Source organism: Hemitrygon akajei, chromosome 13 (assembly GCF_048418815.1).
Source record: "Hemitrygon akajei chromosome 13, sHemAka1.3, whole genome shotgun sequence".
Lineage (NCBI taxonomy): Eukaryota > Metazoa > Chordata > Chondrichthyes > Myliobatiformes > Dasyatidae > Hemitrygon > Hemitrygon akajei.
Window position 1 is genome coordinate 657,385 of NC_133136.1, and position 21,375 is coordinate 678,759.

Below are 21,375 nucleotides of genomic sequence, written 5' to 3' on the forward strand. Positions count from 1 at the left end.
TATTTCACCAATTAAACCTTCCCTTGTTCGCCAATTAAAGCAGCGAGGGAGATTGAAATGCAAACAGCCTGACTTTTTATCACTGGGGATCGCTCCTCTGCAGAGAGGGAAGACTTCCTTTTTATCATGGGGGATCGCTTCTTTATAGAGAGGGGAGACTGCCTTTTTATCCCTGGGGGATTGCTCTGCTACAAAGAGAGGAGACTGCCTTTTTATTGCTGGGGGATCGCTCTGCTACAGAGAGGGATAATGCTGCCCATGTTGCTGGAGAGGTAGTAATGGGGACATGGAAATGGTGGTTGAACCGAATAAGTATTTTAGAAACTAGAAAATCTACAGCACATCACAGGCCCTTCGGCCCACAGTGTAACCAAATCTAGAAGCTGCCTAGAATTTCCCTACCGCATAGCCTACTTTTCTAAGCTCCATGTACCTATCTAAGTCTCTTAAATGACCCTATCATATCCACCTCCACTACCATCCCCAGCAGCCTGTTCCACACACTCACCACATTCTTTGTGGAAGAACTTGCCCCTGACATCCCCCTTGTACTGTCGTGGTTTCTTGAAATAACCAGGAGACGCAGAAGATTCTTCGAGAAATTTAAGCCTTTATTTACAAACAAAAGCTGAGACAATTAATGAACGTGTCACTAATTGCCTGCCGAGCCTAGTACACAGTATTCTTTATAGTACTTTCTTATCTCAGTTACATTAGCATATACTTGTTCTAGTGCCTTGACTGGTTTTCATGCCATCACACCATTGCACGATCCTGTCTACCACCGTTATCTCTACATGCTTACTTTCACTGTTAGCTACATTCTTAAGGCACTGATGCATTCAATAGTACAGAGGCAATACAGAGATTACATTCTGGCCAATAAACTGGATACATAGCAAATAGCAAACACAAGGCTGGCCACATGGTTCTGGCCACACAGCAAACGTTGCAACTTTATTCTCCAATATAATCCCCCCTTTGAGACCCATAGGGTCTCACACAGAGTAAGAAGACTAAGAGTCCGCACACAAAAGCCCCAATAAAGTCCAGCACTTATTCCCAAGTCTCAGGTTAAACTATAATTTTCTGCGCCAAGACCTCAAAGTATTCTCTCCCTGTTACCCTAGGCTGCTGAGTCAAAAACCTGTCCCTTTGTATCTGAGACAGGGGAAAAAACTCAGAAGCCCTTACAATCTACTCCCACACTGTCGTTTTGCTCTTGTTCATCCTGCAGGCATTGTAAGCTGTAACAATACTTCTTCGGTGCTTCTTTCTCCACTAAGCTTGGTTCCGTAATCGCCACGAGCATCGGAAATTGTTTGGTTGCAGCATGCACTACAAGAGACTTGAGACAAGGAAGAAAACAGCACAGAACAAGCGCACAGCTCAGCAATACAATACCGACAGTCATTGCCATCTTAGTCAGCCATGCTCCCCATCCTCCGAGTCTACTTTCTAACTAGTCAAATAACTGATGTCCGAACCCTGCATTCTGTTTAACTTCCTTTCTGAGACTTTTCAACTTATACATTGCCTTAGTATACGATCCTTCTGGACTAGTGTTATTTGGTATAAAAGTACAGTACTGCTCTCCAAACATCACACAAACTCCTCCTTTTTCTGCCAACAGCCAGTCCAATGCTTGTCTATTCTGCCACGCCATTTTGCTAGTTGCATCTAACTGTTGTCCCAAGGCCTCCAATGCATCATCGGTGTAGTTGATGAATCTTTGCTGATCGTAATATATATAATTTATCTATTCAACATTCTTAATAGTTCCTATCAAGGGTAGAAGTGCTTCGAAGCCTGCAGCAATCTCATTCCTCGCCTTAAATTCATTAGGTATACCTCTCGGCTGTCCTATACAATCTATCCAAATCGTCGAGTCGGGTTCATATTTTCTCCTTTTCCGCAATAGTGTCTGCTGTTCAGAGATATCAGTGTTGAAGTGTACTTCAGGGGATACTATAACTTCCTGAGGTAGTGTAACATGTGTACATGTACCTGCCCAATTGAGGGGAAGCGTGGATCTCAGACCCCCTTCCTCACCACACAGCCACCAGGTGTCTGCTAAGGGGATAGTCTGGGTGTTCAATGCATCTTCGGGTGGAGGGGAACCTACTACGTGTCTTTCGCCTGGGGTTACATCCCACATCTGAGAGCAGCTACCTCTGAAATGACCCACTAAACAAGCACCTGTCCATGTAAAACATTCATAGCTCAACTGATACTGCATTATAAGCTGTTCCAGTGTAGGTGTCTGGCTTCTTGTTCCTCCTGTCTGTCTCCTGCTAACTGTTCCTCCGCATCACTTACCTCGGACTCCTCACCTGATTGTCCTTGAGTGACTGCCCTCGTGCAGTGGTTCAGATGGTACCAGGTGGAGCGTCCTTCTACCTGAACTGTGGTGGGTGATGCCTTGGTCACCGTAAAGGGTCCTTCCCTTCTCGGCTCGTTCCACTTTCTCTGAAAAACTCGCACGTAAACCTGGTCTCCTGGTTTGATTGGTCCTTCCCCTTGTACGGTCTCCGGCTCTTTCTGTTTTTCCTGTGCATAAATAGACATATGTATCATTGTTAGCTGCTGCATGTATTGTTTCAATTCTATTTCCAATTGTTCCAAACTACGTCCTTTATATAGCCCTTTCTCCTTTCCCAGCAATGGCATGTGTGGTTGGGGAGTTATTTCGACCTCTTTCATTTTCCTACCATATCTACACTTACCATTATTTTAATGCAATTGTTGTCTTCTGATATCCACACCTCCGGCGTGATTTTCCTCCACACTGTTACGGTTTCAGCACTCTTAACTAAGGGTCCTAAGTCTTTAGACTGATATCCCTTGTTTACCAACAACGTTACGTGGGGTGCAGCCTCCGGTATCCTGTACCATTTTTCTAAAAAGGTGTTCCACTTAACTTGTAAAGTTGCCCCTTGCTTTCCAATTATCACAGCCTCCCCTTCCAGGTGCTGTTAGGTACATGCCTCCAGGTGCCATCTCTCCTCTAACTCCCTGTTCTGAGTCTCGTCAAAAATCACTGTACAATGTAGTTCAGATTTGGGCATTACAGCCCTGGGTAATATAGCCTGCATGCCCTTTTTCCATTTTTCCCAGGTTTCCTGAATCTGATCTCCTATGTCTTCTATCCAAAAGACATTAGCCTTCTTGTCTTCTTGCACTATCAATTGAGCCCCTGCTCTTTCCACACTCAGCTCATTTCTGGTGCATTCTAATTTTAATTCCAGTTTCAATAAGGCATCTCTGCCTAACAAATTAATTGGAGTTCCTTTAGATACTAGCACTGGCAAAACAATTCCTTTATTTCCCATTCTCAACTGCACTGGAGCTGTGCACTGTGTCAGCTGTGTTTTCCCTGAGAACCCTACCGTCTCAATAAACTTTCCTGACATGGGAAGGTGAAGGACATACTGTGGCTGTACACAAGTGTACGTGGCTCCAGTATCTATCATCATTGGTGTCAGTTGCCCCTCTAACATAACCTGAACAATGGGTTCCTCTTCTGCCTCCCTTGTTATCATTGGGTAATGTCCCTTCCCACTCGAGTTCTCGGGGCACCCCTAATACTTTGCATAGGGGTTCACAGGTCTGCTTGGGCCTGTGGGGGCTGGTCCTTGGCTAAACTTTAGTTCCCTTCTTATCGGTTCCTGCTGGTGTGTGACAGGCCATGGTGTAAACGGACAATTTCTTCTCGTGACCTGGCTGATTACATCCACAGCACAATCTCTCTACCTCTCTTTCCCCCTGTTTCCTCACTGGTTCCCTCTGCCCATAGCTCCTCTGTCCCCCTCCTTGGGACTTCCAGTCCTGTCTGGGCTGTTTGAATTTAGTCTGTTCCTGATAGGGCATTTGTGGGAATGCTCCTCTAAAGACCTTGATTATTGGCATGGGGTTTTCCAGCCCTTGTCTTACAGTATGATCGGTTCCTCCATATAGCGGTACTTCATCCAGTTCGATGGCTATACTCGGACCGGTGGTTGCTGGCAGCATCTTTTTGCTTTTCTCTTTTTCCTTCTTTTTGAGTTCTTCGAGCTGCATTTGTATTAACTTTCTTTGCACCTCTTCTTGCTGCTCAGCCAACTTTCATTTGTCTTTCTGGTATTTCTCAACCGCATGGACTACGTGGTCTCTGAATTCTTGTGGGGTCATTGACGTCAGCCCAACCACTTCCTCCAGTTTGGATTTAACTTGCGGAGGCATTGCATCCAAAATGCTACGTTGGAACAGTAAGGTCATAAATAAGCTATTTTCCACCTCTTGCTCAGTCTCCAGATTCCACCTTTTCAACTGGTTTTCTACATAGGCTGCTGGGTTTTCAGTGTCTCCCAGTGGATCCCCCTTTAAGGCTTTGGGGTCCACTTTGGGTGGATAAAGCTTCCTGAGGGCCTGCCATACCCTCTGCCTCAGTCTGTCGAACCCGTCTCTGTCAGTTCTCGGGTCGTTCAGGTTTATTATGCCAGCCATTTCCATTAGTTTATTAAATTTGGAGGTTCCAATCAACCTTATCAATAGTGCCTTTAAATCTCCCATAGCCAATAATCGTCCCACCGTTTCTTCTTCAAAGGCTCTAATCCATTTCGCCTGACTCCCTATCTGTCTCTGGGTATGTCGTTACTGCCTCCCACACAAATTTCTCCGGGGTCCTCTTCTTCCCTCGGTCTCCCTGTGGAGTCCTTTCTTTCTGTCCTGATTCAATACTTGGTCGGCCCCTGGAGTACTTTTCACATCTCCTCTGGCAATTCCCTCTCAGTAACTTCTCCCTGCATGTTTACTGTACCCGTCAGCATGGGGCACTGCTTAGGGGTTCCTTCCTCATAATAGGGAGGGGGCCTTTCACGTCGGGGTATGGAGCTGAAGCCAGTTTCTCACTGTACCTTCCTCTCTCTCTAACAGGCTGTTTCTCCTTCTCCTTAGTGTCTTCCTCGCTTGTAATCAATATTCTACCTGTCCTCCTCAGCCTCTCTCCCTCCGTTCTGACGAGTTTTAACACTTCCATTTCTCATTCACTTTTTTGCTCTCTTTTCTTAGATTTATCTTTTGGTTTGTAATTTTTAATTAGCGCCTCCATTTCTTCGCACAAGCTTACATAAAACGTTCCTTTTCTTGGCCATTTTGTGACCAGGTTCTTGGTTCTTTTTTTACCATTTTTCTGAAGTTTTTGTGATCTCACTTTTACTTATCGGGAATTTTTTGCTCAGAATCTCTACTGCCGTTCCTTTATCTGTCATGTTGTTCTCTCTTTAATGTATTTTCAGAGACTCACAGTTCGTATACTGGATAATACTATTTACTCTAATTCTATGCCTAGTCTATCGTCTATCTACCAGCGCTTTAAACTATTTATCGGACTGTCCTTGTTTTCTATTTCGTTCTGCCCATTCAGTCCCCTACCTAGGGCGGTATCCACAGAACTTTCTCTTTGCACCTTGTCTATTCAGACTCTTATCTCTTAAGGTGGTATCCACGAGGATTTTTCTATTTACACCTCGTCTATTCAGACCCTTATCTCTTAAAGTGGTATCCACGAGGATTTTTCTATTTACACCTCGTCTATTCAGACCCTTATCTCTTAAGGTGGTATCCACGAGGATTTTTCTATTTTTCCTTTCCCTGCCCGTTCAGACCTTCGTTTTGTACAAAGCGGTATCCACAGGAACTTACTAACATCACGTGGAGTTTTTCTTCACTTAACTTCTTATTAGCTTATTCGTACTTACCCCCACTGCAGTGTTCTCGATCATTCCTCTGATCCTCCTGTTAACCCCCAATTCTGCCAGATTCTTTGGACCGGAGAGACCCTTCGGCAGTGGTTCCACACTTCTGAGTCCCCTAGACCTCCCCAAAACCAACAGAATTCTTAGTCCAAATTGTCGCAAAAAGCGCTTACCTTTTGTTTGGGTGCACCCTTAATTCTGTTAGCCCTGTGGGGGTCCCTAGAGGACCGGGAAGCGTCCCCAATCTGCTGTTTCCTTTCTGCGGGTCTCTTTCCGGTCCTGCCGAGGTCGCCAATTTTGTCGTGGTTTCTTGAAATAACCAGGAGACGCAGAAGATTCTTCGAAAAATTTAAGCCTTTATTTACAAACAAAAGCTGAGACAATTAATGAACGTGTCACTAATTGCCTGCCGAGCCTAGTACACAGTATTCTTTATAGTACTTTCTTATCTCAGTTGCATTAGCATATACTTGTTCTAGTGCCTTGACTGGTTTTCATGCCATCACACCATTGCACGATCCTGTCTACCACCGTTATCTCTACATGCTTACTTTCACTGTTAGCTACATTCTTAAGGCACTGATGCGTTCAATAGTACAGAGACAATACAGAGATTACATTCTGGCCAATAAATTGGATACATAGCAAATAGCAAACACAAGGCTGGCCACATGGTTCTGGCCACACAGCAAACGTTGCAACTTTATTCTCCAATAGTACCTACTTCCAAGCACCTTAAAACTATGTCCTCTCTTGTTAGCCATTTCAGCCCTGGGAAAAAGCCTCTGACTATCCATAAAATCAATGCCTTTCATCATCTTATACACCTCTATCAGGTCACCTCTCAACTTGCACTGATTGAAGGACAAAAGGCCAAGTTCACTCAACCTATTCTCATAAGGCATGCTCTCCAATCCAAGCAACATCCTTGTAAATCTCCTCTGCACACTCCTTATACAAGGGATGATTGATAAGTTTGTGGCCTAGGGTAGAAGGAGTCAGTTTTAGGAAACCCAGCACATTTATTTTTCATCATAGTCATTATGATATGCCATTAGGCTTTACAATTCTACCGCCAGGACTTAAGAACTTTTTAAAAGCTATTATTAATGCTTTTTGAGATAGTGATTTAGATGCATATCATATTTTTTACTGAGTTAAGTATTGTATGTAATTAGTTTTGCTACAACAAGTGTATGGGACATTGGAAAAAAGTTGAATTTCCCCATGGGGATGAATAAAGTATCTATCTATCTATCTATCTAGTCCCCTCCTACACTTTCACACCTAGTCCAGCAGTTGTGGAACATACGGATCTTGGACCTCCAGAAAGTGTCCACTACATGGGTGATTGATATGTTCGTGGCCTAAGGTAGAAGGAGATGAGTTACACAGGTCTCGTGACATGCACATGCAGTTCAGCTCTTTGAATGATTATGCAGAAAGTTTGAAGTTAATAACTCATCTCCTTCTACCTTAGACCACAAACTTATCAATCACCCCGATGAGTTATTAACTGATGAGTTATTAACTTCAAATTTTCTGCATAATCAAAGAGTTGAACTGCATGTGCATGTAACGAGAGCTGTATAATTCATCTCAGAATAGAGGGGTGTCCTTTTTGAATAGAGCTGAGGAGGAATTTCTTTAGCCAGAGAGTAGTGAATCTGTGGAATTCTTTGCCACAGGCAGCTGTGGAGGCCAAGTCTTTACATACGAGGGGTGATTGATAAGCTCGTGGCCTACGGTACAAGGAGTCAATTTTAGAAAACCTAGCACATTTATTTTTCAACATAGTCCCCTCCTACATTTACACACTTAGTCTAGCACTTGTGGAGCATATGGATCTCGGACCTCCAGAAAGTGTCCACAGCATGAGTGATTACATGCTTGTTACATGCACATGCAGTTCAACTCTTTGAGTGATTATGCAGAAAGTTTGAAGTTAATAACTCATCGGGGTGATTGATAAGTTTGTGGCCTAAGGTAGAAGGAGATGAGTTATTAACTTCAAACTTTCTGCCTAATCACTCAAAGAGTTGACCTGCATATGCATGTAACGAGAGCTGTATAATGCATCTCCTTCTACATTGGGCCACACACTTATCAATCACCCATGCAGTAGACACTTACTGGAGTCTGAGATCCGTATGCTCCACAACCGCTGGACTAAACATGTAAATGTAGGAGGGGACTATGTTGAAAAATAAATGTGCTAAGTTTTCTAAAACCGACTCCTTCTATCTTAGGCCATGAATGTATCAATCACCCCTCATATATTTAAGGCAGAGATTGATAGATTCTTGATTGGTCAGGCATGAAGGAATACAGGAAGAAGGCAAGAGACTGGGGTTGAGAGGAAATTGGATCAGCCATGATTAAATGGCTTGGTAGTCTTGATGAACCAATGGCCTGATTCTGCTCCTATATCTTAGGGTCTTGTACAGAGAATTCTGAAGAACTCAGCACTATCTGAGCAGAGAAACATCCAGTGTATCAGGACTGATAAAGCAATGGAGTCACTTTGCAGAGGATAAATGTTGAAGTAGTAGTCATGGTACACTACAGCACAGAAACAGTTCCTTTGGCCCGTCTAGTGTCAAATGTACCTGCAAGGAATGTATGCAGCTACAACAATGATTAGGAAGCTAAATAATACATAGGCCTTTCCTTTGAGCAGATTTGTGGTACCTTTATTCAGGAGGGGTGGAGAAGGGATGAGAGGGCCACCAAAATGAGTGAAAACAAAGTGGAGGTGAGGGCAGGGATGGTTTCCAGAAGTCAGAAAAATCGATGTTCCTGCCATCAGAGACTTATGGAGATGGTCTACAAGTTACAATGGGAGATAAAAAATAAAATGCATGTCAAAAGGGCAATGTTACAATAGTCACAAGGGATTTAAATATGCAGGTAGATTAGGAAAATTATGTTGGTGCTGGATCCGAAGAAAGAGAATTTACAGAATGCCCATGCGGTGGCTTTTTAGAGTAGCTTGTGGTTAAGCCCTCCAGGAGATTAGCTATTCTGAATTGGGTAGTGTGCAATGAAATGGATTTGATTAGGGGGATTAAGCTAAAGGAGCCCTTAGGAGGTAGCGATCATAATGTGATCGAATTCACCCTGCAATTTGAGAGGGAGAAGCTAAGATGCATCAGTATTACAGTGAAGTAAAGGAAATTACAGAAGCACGAGAGAGGAGTTGGCCAGAATTGATTGGAAAAGAACAATGGCATGGAAGGCAGCAGAGCAGCAATAACTGGAATTTCTGGGGGAAATTCAGAAGGTGCAGGACAGACACATCTGCAAGAAGTCATCTTCTAAAGGCAGGATGAGGCAACCATGGCTGACAAGGGAAGTCAAAGTCAACATAAAGGCAGAAGAGAGCTCATATCATCAAGCAAAAATTACTGGGAGGTTAGAGGATTGGGAATCTTTCAAAAACCAACAGAGACGACTAAAAAAGATGAACTATGAAGGTAAGCTAGCCAGTAATATCAACGAGGATACCAAAAGCTTTTTCAGATATATAAAGAGTTTGATTACAGAGTGGTATACCTTTATGTGTTATGCTATAACATTTTGATCAATTTTATTACAATATATGAATGTACACAAGTTATGTTAAGATGTATCTATGTGTTGCACTCTGTAACTTTTTTTTCTGAATAAAAATATTGTAAAAAGAAAGAAGAGTAAAAGAGAGGTGAGAGTAGACAGCAGACCACTGGAAAATGACACTGAAGAGGTAATGATGGAGTACAAAGAAATGGCAGATGAACTGTAACAGTATTGCATCAATCTTCACTGTGGAAGACACTAGCAGTGTGCTGGAAATTTGAGTGTGTCAGAGGCCATTTGTTATTACGAGGGAGAAGATGCTTGGGAAGCTGAAAGATCTGATGGTAAATAAGTCTCCTAGACCAGATGGATGACACCCTAGGGTTCTGAAAGAGGTGGTAGGAAAAACTGAGGAGTCATTGGGAATGATCTTTCAAGAATCAGTACATTCTGGCATGGTTCCGGAGGACAGGTAAACTGAAAATATCACTGCACTCTTTAAGAAGGGAGGGAGGCAGAAGAAAGGAAATTATAAGCCAGTTACTCTGAACTTAAGTGGTTGAGAAGATGTTGGAGTCGATTTTTTAAGGATGAGGTCTCAGGGTACTTGGAAACCCATGATAAAATAAGCCAAAGTAAACATGATTTTCTAGAGGGGAAATTTTGCCAGAAAAATCTATAAGATCATAAGACTATTAAGATATAAGAGCAGAATTATTAAGAACCTCCAACACCCAAGGCATGCCCTTTTCTCACTGTTACCATCAGGTAGGAGATACAGAAGCCAGAAGGTACACACTCAATGATTCAGGAACAGCTTCTTTCCCCTGCCATCCAATTCCTAAATGGTCATTGAACCCATGAACACTACCTCAATTTTTAAATATATATTATTTCTGTTTTTTGCACATTTAATCTATTCAATATACATATACTGTAATTGATTTACTTATTTCTTTATTATTATTTTTATTTTTTTCTTCTATATTATGTACTACATTGAACTGCTGCTGCTAAGTTAACAAATTTCATAACACATGCCAGTGATAATAAACCTGATTCTGATTCTGATTCTGAGAATTAGGCCATTTGGCCCATCAAATCTGCTCCACCATTTTATCATGGCTGATCCACTTTCCCTCTCGGCCACAATCTTCTGCCTTCTCCCCATATCTCTTCATGCTCTGACTAATCAAGAATCTGCCTTAAATAGATTCAAGATTCAAAGTGCATTTATTATCAAATAATGTAAAAATTATACAATCTTGAGATTTGTTTGCTTGCAGGAAGTTTCAAAGCAAGGAGCCTGAAAGAACCAAATTTTAAAAATAAGACCAACCCCCAGTGCCCACAAAGAAAGAGAAAAAAACACAAAACAATCATATAAACAATAGAAATAAGCAACAGCAATGCACTTTGAACCAAATTGAGTCCTTAGGTCCAAATCCCTGGAGTAGGCCCAAAGCCTTGGTAATTCATTATATTAGTGGGGCAAATTGCTGCAAGTTCCCAGACACAAAGCACAGCAACCAGGAGCAATCTCACAGCCTTAGTGTCACCAATGACTTTGTATTTATTTATTGTTTATTGAGATACCCAAGCAACCCTAGCCTAATCACAGGGCAATTTACAGTGACAAATTAACCTATCAACAGGTACATTTTTGGACTGTGGGAGGAAACCGGAGCACCTGGAGGAAACCCACGTGATCACCGAGAGAACGTACAAACTCCTTACTACACTACTGTGCTACACTACAGACTTGGCCCCCACAGCCACCTGTGGTAACGAATTCCACAGATTCACCATTTTCTGGCTAAAGAAATTCCTCCTCATCTCTGTTCCAAAAGGATGCTCCTCTATTCTGAGGCTGTGTCTTCTGGTCATATATTCCCCCACCATAGGAAACATCCTTTTCACATCCACTCTATCAAACTGGAATTCTCTGGGAAAATCACAAGCAAGATAGACAAAAGAGAATTGGTGGATACTGTATATTGGATTATCAGAAGGTCTTTGACAAAGTGTCGTACATGAGGCTGCCTAACAAGTTAAGAGCCCATGGTATTACAGGAGAGCTACTAACATGGATAGAGCATTGGGTGACTGGCAGGAGACAAAGGCTGGGAATAAGGGAGCCTTTTCTGGTTGACTGCCAGTGACTAGTGGAGTTCCGCAGGGCTCTGTGTTGGGACCACTTCTTTTTTATGTTATATGTTGATGATTTGGATCATGGAATTGATGGCTTTGTGATCAAATTTGCGGATGCTATGAAGATAGGTGGAGGGACAGGTAGTGTTGTGGAAGTAGGATGTCTGTAGAGGACTTGGATTAAGAGAATTGGCAAAGAAGTGGCAAATTGAAAACAGTGTCAGGAAATGGATAGTCATGCACTTTGGTAGAAGAAATTAGACTATTTTCAAAATGGAGAAAATTCATAAGTTTGAGGTAAAAAGGGATTTGGGAGACCTCATGCAGGATTCCCTAAAGGTTAATTTGCAGTTTGAATGTGTATTCAGGGATTCATCCTTGAGTGAATGAGTAGGCCACAATTGTCTTTGCCTTCATTAAAACCTGTGTGGATGAGTGTGTGCCAATGAGAACTTACTGTACAAACCTAAATCAAAGTAATGGATGAACCAGCAGGTTCGTATTGTGTTAAGAGCTAGATCTGTGGAATTCAAGACTTTCAACCCAGGTTTGTAGAAGAAAACTAAGTATGACATGCAGAGGGCTATTTCAAGAGCTAAGGAACAATTCCAAGTGAGGTTGCAGGTGACATTGGATGCACGTCAACTCTGGCTAAGTTTGCAGGCCATTACTTCCCACAAAGCGAAACCCAACATCATGAATGGCTTCACTCCCATATGAGCTCAATGTCTTTTATACTCACTTTGAAAGGGAGAATAAAACCACAACTATGAAGATCCCTGCAGCACCCAGTGATCCTGTGATCTCTGTCCCAGAGGCCAACAACAGGCTGTCTTTCAAGAGGGTGATCCCTTGCAAGGTGAAAGACCCTGGTAGAGTACCTGGTAGGAATCAAAACAAATGGGTGTATTCAAAGGCATGTTCAATCTCTCAATGCTGCAGTCAGAAGCTTCCAGCTGCTTCAAAAGGGCAACAATTACAGTATACCAGTGCCCAAGAGAGCAGGGTGAGCTGCCTTAACCATTATCTACAGTGATGAAATGCTTTGAAATGTTGGTTATGGCTAGAATTAACTCCTGTCTCGACAAGGACTTGGACCCACTACAATCTGCTTATCACCACACTAGGTCAATGGCAGATGCGATCTCAATAGTTCTCCACTCAGCCTTGGATCACCTGGACAACACAAATATCTACATCAGGATGCTGTTTATTGACTACAGCTTAGCATTTAACACCATCATTCCCACAGTTCTGATCAAAAAGTTCCAGAACTTGGGCTTCTGTACCTCCCTCTGCAATTGGATCCTCAACTTCCTAAACAGAAGACCACAATATGTACAGATGGGAGACAATATCTCCACTTGCTGACGATCAACACTGGTGCACCTCAGGGATGTGTGCTTAGCCCACTGCTCTACTCTCTCTATATGCATGACTATGTGGCTAGGCACAGCTCAGATGGCAGTTATAAATTAACAATACAACTATTGTTGGCAGAATCCAAGACAATGATGAGAGGGTGTAAAGGAGCAAGATTTACCACCTAGTTTAGTGGTGGTGCAGCAACAACCTTCCATTTGTGTGTGGAAGGTCATGTTTGACAAATCTTATTGAATTTTTTGAAGAGGTTACTAGGAAAGTTGCGAGGGTAAAGCAGTGGATGTTGTCTATATGGACCTCAGTAAGGCCTTTGACAAGGTTCCGCACGGAAGGTTAGTTAGGAAGGTTCAATCGTTAAGTATTACTATTGAAGTAGTAAAATGGATTCAACAGTGGCTGGATGGGAGATGCCAGAGAGTAGTGGTGGATAACTGTTTGTCAGGTTGGAGGCTGGTGACTAGTGGTGTACCTCAGGGATCTGTACTGGATCCAATGTTGTTTGTCATATACATTAATAATCTGGATGATGGGGTGGTAAATTGGATTAGTAAGTATGCAGATAATACTAAGCTAGGTGGTGTTGTGGATAATGAAGTAGGTTTTCAAAGCTTGCAGAGAGATTTAGGCCAGTTAGAACAGTGGGATGAAAGATGGCAGATGGAGTTTAATGCTGATAAGTGTGAGGTGCTACATTTTGGTAGGACTAATCAAAATAGGACATACATGGTAAATGGTAGGGCATTGAGGAATGCAGTAGAACATATTGATCTAGGAATAATGGTGCATAGTTCCCTGAAGGTGGAATCTCAGGTGGATAGGGTGGTGAAGAAAGGTTGGTATGCTGGCCTTTATAAATCAGAGCATTGAGTATAGGAGTTGGGATGTAATGTTAAAATTATATAAGGCATTGATGAGGCCAAATTTGGAGTATTGTGTACAGTTCTGGTCACCAAAATATAGGAAGGATGTCAACAAAATAGAGAGGGTACAGAGGAGATTTACTAGAATGTTACCTGGGTTTCAGCACCTAAGTTACAGAGAAAGGTTGAACAAGTTAGGTCTTTACTCTTTGGAGCTTAGAAGGTTGAGGGAGGCTTGATAGAGGTATTTAAAATTATGAGAGGGATAGATAGAGTTGACGTGGATAGGCTTTTTCCATTGAGAGTAGGGGAGATTCAAACAAGAAGACATGAGTTGAGAGTTAAGGGGCAAAAGTTTAGGGGTAACACAAGGGGGAACTTCTTTATTCAGAGAGTGGCAGCTGTGTGGAACAAGCTTCCAGTAGAAGTAGTAGAGGCAGGTTCGATTTTGTCATTTAAAAAACAATTGGATAGGTGTATGGACAGGAAAGGAATGGAGGGTTATGAGCTGAGTGCAGGTAGGTGGGACTAGGTGAGAGTAAGTGTTCGACATGGACTAGAAGGGCCAAGATGGCCTGTTTCATTGCTGTAATTGTTATGTGGTTATAAACCCACGGACTTGACCTCCACTGCAGTCTGTGGCAGAGCATTCCACAGATTCACCACTCTCTGGCTAAAAATGTTCCTCTTTACCTCTGTTCTAAAAGGTCATCCCTCAGTTTTGAGGCTGTGCCCTCTAGTTCCCCCACCATAGGAAACATCCTCTCCACATCCATCCTATCTATAGACAATAGACAGTAGGTGCAGGAGTAGGCCATTCGGCCCTTCTAGCCAGCACCGCCATTCACTGTGATCATGGCTGATCATACACAATCAGTACCCGGTTCCTGCCCTCTCCCCATATCCCTTGACCCCACTATCTATAAGGGCTCTATCTAACTCTCTCTTGAATGCATCCAGAGACTTGGCCTCCACTGCCTTCTGGGGCAGAGCATTTAGTCCTTTCAACATTTGGTAGGTTTCAATGAGATCCCCATACATTCTTCTAAATTCCAGTGAGTACAGGCACAAAGCTGCCGAACGCTCCTCATATGTTAACCCCTTCATTCCCAGAATCATCCTCTCTGGACTCTCTCCAATGACAACACATCCTTTCTGAGATATGTGGCCCAAATCTGTTGATAATACCAAGTACAGCCTGACTAAAGGAGGATACTGGTGGGGATGACAGCAGGGCAGAGATGGCTGAAGTTTCTGGGAATAGTTCTCAAGGCACAGCATAGATATGTCCCATAGAGGAAGTGCAGACTATTATGTAAATAGGGAGAAGGTTCAAACAGCAGAGGTGCAGAGGGACTTAGGAATCCTCATGCAAAACCTCATGTGATTTTTATTAACAACCTGGATGAGGGGGTAGAAGGGTGGGTTGGCAAGTTTGCAGACGACATAAAGGTTGGTGGTGTTGTAGATAGTGTAGAGGATTGTTGAAGATTGCAGAGAGACATCAATAGGATGCAGAAGTGGGCTGAGAAGTGGCCAATGGAGTTCAACCCAGAGAAGTGTGAGGTGGTACACTTTGGAAGGACAAACTCCAAGGCAGAGTACAAAGTAAATGGCAGGATACTTGGTAGTGTGGAGGAGCAGAGGGATCTGGGGGTACATGTACACAGATCTCTGAAAGTTGCCTCACAGGTAGATAGGGTAGTTGAGAAAGCTTATGGGGTGTTAGCTTTCATAAGTTGAAGGATAGAGTTTAAGAGACGCAATGTAATGATGCAGCTCTATAAAACTGTAGTTAGGCCACACTTGGAGTACTGTGTCCATTTCTGGTCGCCTCAGTATAGGAAAGATGTGGAAACATTGGAAAGGGTACAGAGGAGATTTACCAGGATGCTGCCTGGTTTAGAGAGTATAGATTATGATCAGAGATTAAGGGAGCTAGGGCTTTACTCTTTGGAGAGAAGGAGGATGAGAGGAGTCATGATAGAGGTGTACAAGATATTAAGAGGAATAGACAGAGTCGACAGCCAGTACCTCTTCCCCAGGGCACCACTGCTCAGAACAAGAGGACATGGCTTTAAGGTAAGGGGAGGGAAGTTCAAGGGGGATATTAGATGAAGGTTTTTCACTCAGAGAGTGGTTAATGCGTGGAATGCACTGCCTGAGTCAGTGGTAGAGGCAGATACACTAGTGAAGTTTAAGAGACTACTAGACAGGTATATGGAGGAATTTAAGATGGGGGTTTATATGGGAGGCAGGGTTTGAGGGTCGGCACAACATTGTGGGCTGAAGGGCCTGTAATGTGCTGTACTATTCTATGTTCTATGTTCTAAAACTCCCAGAAAGTTAATTTACAGGTTGAGTCTGTGGTAAAGAAGGCAAATGCAATGTTGGCATTTATTTCAAAGGGAATAGAATATAAAAGCAAGGAGATAATACTGATGGTTTATAAGAGACTAGTCAGGCTGCACTTGGAGTATTGTCAACAGTTTTGGGCCCCATATCTCAGAAAAGATGTGTTGTCATTGGAGAGAGTCCAGAGAGGATGATTCTGGGAATGAAGGGGTTAACATCTGAGGAGCGTTTGGCAGCTTTGGGCCTGTACTCACTGGAATTTAGAAGAATGCATGGGAATTTCATTGAAACCTACCAAATGTTGAGAAGATGAGATAGGGTGAATGAGGATAGTATGTTTCTTGTGGTGGGGGTATCCAGAACTAGAGGGCACAGCCTCAAAATTGATGGGTGACCCTTTCAAACAGAGGTGAGGAGGATTTCTTTTAGCCAGAGTGTAGTGAATCTGTGGAATGCTCTGCCACAGATTGTGGCAGAGGCCAAGTCCGTGGATATATTTAAGGCCAAGTTGATAGTTTCCTGATCAGTCAAGGCATCAAAGGATATGGGGAGACATAAGGTATGTGGGGTTGGGTGGAATCCAGGATCAGCCATGATGGAATAGTGGAGCAGACTTGATGGGCTGAATAGCCTAATTCTGCTCTGATGTCTTGTGGTCTTATGTTACACCCATCATCTACTTGTAAACCTGCTGGCTCATTCTCTGCTCTATCATACTGGTTCCCATCCCCCTGCCATATTAGTTTAAACCACTCCCAACAGCTCTAGTAAACCTGCCTGCAAGTATATTGGTCCTTCTTGGATTCAGGTACAACCCATCCCTTTTGTACAGGTCTCACCTGCCCCAGAAGAGGTCCCAATTATTGAGAAATCTGAATCCCTGCCCCCTGTTCCAATTCTTCAGCCACACACGTATCTGCCACCTCATTCTATTCCTATACTCACTGTCGCGTGGCACAGGCAGCAACACTTGAGTTCCTGCTTCTCAGCTTCCTTCTGAACTCCCTGCATTGTTTTCAGGACCTCCTCCCTTTTTTCCCCACCTATGTCATTGGTGCCCATATGTACCACAACTTCTGGCTGCTCACCCTCCCTTTTCAGGATATTGTGGATGAGTTCAGAAACATCACGAGCCCTGGGAACTGGAGCCAAACTACCATGTGTGTTTCTTTTTTGTGTCCACAGAATCGCCTATCTGTCCCCTAACTTTGAAATCCCCGTCCTCCTCGGTTACCTCCCCTTCTGAGCCACAGGGCCAGACTCAGTGCCAGAGGCCACTGTTGCTTCCCCCAGGTAGGTTGTATACCCCCCAACAGTACTCAAAATGGAGTACTTATTGTTAAGAAAGATGGACACAAGGTGTTCTCCAGTATCTGATGTTCTCCCTTCCCTCTCCTGAAAGTCATCCATTTATCTGTCTCCCTGTATCTCCTGTCTATCACCACTTCACTTTCCTTAACAAGCTGAAGGTTATCAAGCTGCAGCTCCAGCTGGTTAACGTGGTCTCTAAGGAACTGAATCTCAATGTACCTGGTGCAGATGTGGCCATCAAAGAGGCTGGTAGTCTCCCAGAAATCCCACATCTACCTCCCAGAACAGAACACTGGCTCCGCAGGCATCCCCTGTTCCCTTTTTTAAAATTTTATTTTTGTTTGGATAAGGTATTCACAAGTATTACACAAACTTTTTTACATATAAAACCTTTTCCATTTTTATATATGTATAAATCTAAATATATTTATACATTCACAAGTACACACTGAGATGATATTAAAAGAAAAATAATTAGGCACTTAAATAGATATTTATGTGCAATTGTAATTCCACACTATTAAACTAAATAATAATAATAATAGTTGTTAAAAAATAGTAATAATAGTGGTTGAATAATAATTTCCATGTATCTCTTCTGGTCCATTTCTTTCTTGTCCAAAATAATGTGTGCAACCCTATGTAACTTCCATCGTAGGTGTTTGCTCCTACCCACAAATATACTTATCCAATTCCTGTGTACTTATTTACTTCATTTTATCATTTATTCCCAAATCTTTTTCTTTACTTGTGTTGATTCCACGTTTTCCAGAAATAAAACAGTGAACATTCGAACCAAGGGAGCTTACATTAACACTGTTACTATGTTGATGAGGATAGCAGTAGGAACCATTAGGAGAGTCATCTAAAGTCTGCTTTCATTGGGGTTATAAATTCAATTCATTTATTCCAAATTTGATAAAATTTTTCATTTTGAATTCTCAGAGAGTAAGTCATCTTTTCCATTTTAAATATTTCCAAAATAATTTCATGCCAATCTTCTAATGTAGGTGATGTTGGATTTAGCCACTTTCTGGTGATCACAAGATCACAAGACAAAGGAGCAGAAGTAAGCCATTTGGCTCATCGAGTTTGCTCCGCCACTCCACCATGAGCTAAACTATTCTCCCATCTAGTTCCAATTTCCGGCTTTTTCCCCATATCCCTTGATACCCTGACTAATTAGATACCTATCAATCTCCTCCTTAAACACCCTCAATGGTCGGGCCTCCACAGCTGTATGTGGCAACAAATTCCATAAATCCACATCCCTCTGGCTAAAAAAAATTCTCCTCATCTCTGTTTTAAATGGGTACCCTCTAATTCTAAGACTGTGGCTTCTTGTTCTGGACTCACCCACAAGGGAAACAGCCTTTCTACATCTACTCTGTCCAACCCTTTCAACATTTGAAATGTTTCTATGAGATCTCCTCTCATTCTTCTACACTCTAATGGATACAGTCCAAGAGCCGACAAATGCTCCTCATATGTTAGCACCTGCATTCCATGAATCATCCTCGTAAATCTTCTCTGAACTCTCTCCAACATCAGTACATCCCTTCCAAGATAGGGGGCCCAAAACTGAACACAGTATTCCAAATGAGGTCTCACCAGTACCCCATAGAGCTCATCAACACCTCCTTACTCTTATACACTATTACTCTTGAAATGAATGCCAACATAGCATTCACTTTCCTTACTGCTGATCCAACCTGGTGGCTAACCTTTAGGGTATCCTGCATGAGGATCCCCAAGTCCCTTTGCACTTCTGATTTTTGAATTTTCTCCCCAGCTAAATAATAATCTGCCCAATTATTTCTTCTTTCAAAACATACAATCGTATACTTCTCTACATTGTATCTCATCTGCCATTTCTTTGCTCACTCTCCTAAACTGACCAAGTCTCTCTGCAACCTTTCTGTTTCTTCAACACTTCCTGCTCCTCCACCTATCTTGGTGTCATCCGCAAACTTAGCCACAAAACCATTTAATCCATAATCTAAATCATCAATATACAGTGTAAAAAGAAGCAGCCCCAACACCGACCCCTGTGGAACACCACTAGTAACCAGCAACCAACCAGAATAAGATCCCTTTATTCCCACCCTTTGCTTTCTGCCTATCAGCAATGCTCCACCCATTCCAATATCTTTCCTGTAATTCCATGGGCTCTCATCTTATTAAGCAGCCTCTTATGCAGCACCTTGTCAAAGGCCTTTTGAAAATCCAAATACACAACATCCACAGCCTCTCCCTTGTCAATCTTATTTGAGATTACCTCAAGAAATTCCAATAGGTTGGTGAGGCAGGATCTTCCCTTCATGAAACCATGCTGGCTTGGGCCTATCTTGTCATGCACCTCGAGGTATTTCATAATCTCATCCTTGAGGATCGACTCCAAAAACTTACCAACTACTGATGTCAGACTAATAGGTCTATAATTTTCTTTTTGATGCCTCCCTCCTTTCTTAAACAGCGGAACTACATTTGCGACCTTCCAGCCCTCTGGAACCATGCCAGAGTCGACTGATTCCTGGAAGATCATTTCCAATGCCTCCACAATCTCCAAATCCACCTCCTTCAGAACCCATAGGTGCACCTCATCTGGTCCGGGAGACTTATCTATCCTTAGTCCATTTAGCGTCCCAAGCATTTTCTCTCTAGTAATCTTGACTGTACCTAATTCTATTCCGAGACCTCTGGCTATCAGATATGTTGCTAATGTCTTCCACTGTGAAGACTGATGCAAAATACTCATTTAGTTCCTCTGCCATCTCTGTGTTACCCATTATAATTTCTCCAGCATCATTTTCCCATATAAAGTATCTATCTATCTATCTATTCACCTGCCTGTCCTTCTTGCCATCTTTGCTGCACAGTATCCTTGACTTATTTCTATTTTCCTCCTTCTCGACCCTAGCAACCTGGTTTCCTTCCCCTTGCCAACTTAGTTTAAACCCTCCCTAACAGCTATATTAAACAATCCCAACAGGATATTAGTACCCTTTCAGTTCAGGTGTAACCCATTGTTTCTGTATAAGTCATACCTTCCCCAAAATAGATCCCAGTGATCCAAGAATTTGAAGCCCTGCCCCCTGCACCAGTTACTTAGCCACACATTCATCTGCTTAATTCTGCTATTCTTACCTTCATTAGTGCATGGCTCAGGCAGTAATCCTGAGATTATTACTCTGGAGGTCCGGCTTTTCAATTTTCTTCCTAGCTCCCAGTAATCTTCCTTCAGCACCTCCTCTCTTTTTCTGTCCATGTCATTGGTACCAACATGTACCAAGGCTTCTGGCTGCTCGCCCTCTCTCCTCAGAATACTCTGGACCCAATCTGAGACATCCTGTACCCTGGCACCAGGGAGGCAACACACCATCCGGGTATTCTTGTCTGGCTCGCAGAATCTTTTGTCTGTTCCCCTCACGATGGAATCCCCTATAACTACTGCATTTCTCCTTGCTCTCTTGATCACGGCACTGGGCAGAGTGCCGGAGTCCTGTTCGTTGTGGTCTTCCTCTGTCAGGTCAACCTCTCCAACAATATCTAAAACGATATATTGATTTCTGAGGGGGACAGTCACAGAGGTGCTGTCCACTATCTCTCTATAGGTATTATCCATTACCTCCTCACTTTCCCTAATTAGCTGAAGGTCATTAAGTTGCAGCTCCAGATCCCGAACACGGTCCTTAAGGAGCTTCATCTCAATGCACCTGGTGCAGATGTAATCCTTGGGGAGGCTGGGAGTCTCCCAGGGTCCCCACATCTGGCACTCCAAGCACAACGCTAATCCTAGATTCATACCTCTAATGGTGCTGTTATTACTAAATAAATAAACCTGTAACTTACCCTTTTACTGTAAGATTCAATGGTTGCAGGAAGCCTCTTCCCGTTTCCACCTAAGCTCGTTGAACCAAAGCCCTATCACTCTGTGCCCTCTTACTCCGCTGCCCACTGGATATGGCAATCTTCTTTTTAAGCCTTCTGCACTCTGAGGTCACGTGCCTACACAGTCGTGC